At 58.8% G+C, this 1,461-nt stretch overlaps 1 pseudogene; it reads left to right on the top strand.

The window, feature by feature from the left end:
* Positions 1 to 300: 300 nt before the first annotated feature.
* LOC106818531 lies at positions 301 to 1,218 on the top strand (annotated as a pseudogene).
* The last annotated feature ends 243 nt before the right edge of the window (positions 1,219 to 1,461 follow it).

Genomic DNA, 1,461 nt, shown 5'->3' with positions numbered 1-1,461 from the left:
AAACATGTAAGATCAACGCGCGACGTGACAGAAAGAAAGAACGGAAAGAAAGAAAGAATAACTGCAACGCAGCGAGCACCGGAAAATCAATCACCACGTCAGCGGAGCAAGAACAACAACATAATAATAATAATATAATAAAAATAAGATCAAGGAATACACAGACGTGCGACCACCCAGCCGAAGGCAGCGAGCATGCTGTCTCTACTAGCGTTGCCTCTGTGCGCCATCATCGCTTTCCTGATCGTCTGCAAACTGCACTGGAAACTGACGAGCGTCACGTGTCCTAGCAACGCAAACATGGCCGGCAGGACGGTTCTCATCACGGGAGCAAGCTCCGGCGTCGGCTACGCCACGGCCGTCGAGCTGGCCGCCAGGGGCGCTCGCGTCGTGCTCGCCTGCTGGGAGCGGCTGGACGCCGACGCGTTGCGACGCACGCGGGACGACGTCGCCGCCGCGGCGGGGAACGACGACGTCGTCGTCAGAACGCTCGACCTCGCGTCGATGGCGTCCGTGCGTCGGTTCGCGACGGACATCCTGCGCACGGAGCGCCACCTACACGTGCTCGTCAACAACGCGTGCAGCGCCGGCGTCGTCGGCAGCGTCACGGCCGACGGACTCAATTATCACTACGCCGCGAACTACTTCGGCCACTTCCTGCTCACGAATCTGCTGCTGCCGCTGCTCGAGGCGTCTGCGCCGAGCCGCGTCATCAACGTGACGTCAGACGCGCACCGGCGCGGCGTCGTGCGCATGCGCGACTTCGAGCGAAGCGATGACGTCAGCGGTCTGCAGGTCTACTGCGACGCGAAGCTCATGCTGGTCATGTTCACGCGGGAACTAAGTCGGCGTCTGCGCGTGCGCGGCGTCGATGACGTCACCGTCAACTGCCTACATCCGGGCGTCGTCTGTACGGACTTCCTGCGGGGCGTATGGTCGAGCGCGTCCGCACCGATGCGCACACTCGTGCTCGCCACCGTGTGGTTGTTCTTCAAGACTCCGATAGAGGGCGCGCAGACGACGGTGTATCTGTCGGTGGCGCCGGAAGTAGAGAGCGTCAGCGGCGCGTACTTCGTTGAGTGTCGGTCGGCGCCGGTCGCCAACGCGCAGGCCGACGACGAGACGCTGTCGCGGCGGCTGTGGGAGGAGAGCGAGAGAATCGTCAAGCTGAGAGAGTGCTTCAAGCTGTGCGGGTTCGACGCGATAGAATACAGATAGATAGATATATAGATAGATAGATAGAATATAGATAGAATATAGATGCGCAGGCTTACGTTGCAGCGTCTAGCTGTTAACTGTATGAATGTACGCTGGAATAGACCAGGACGCGTCCAAATGGGGTGACTTAGTAGCATATAGCTGTTAACGGCAGGAGTGTAAGCTTGAATATAGCCCAGGACGCGTCCACGCAAGGGATACGGTGTAGCATATAGCTGCTAGTGACATGCATGTAAGCTGGAA

The sequence above is a fragment of the Priapulus caudatus genome, unplaced genomic scaffold (assembly GCF_000485595.1).
Source record: "Priapulus caudatus unplaced genomic scaffold, Priapulus_caudatus-5.0.1 Scaffold2308, whole genome shotgun sequence".
NCBI lineage: Eukaryota > Metazoa > Priapulida > Priapulimorpha > Priapulimorphida > Priapulidae > Priapulus > Priapulus caudatus.
The sequence above is the reverse complement of the archived record's forward strand: the minus strand, read 5'-3'. Positions and strand labels throughout refer to the sequence as shown.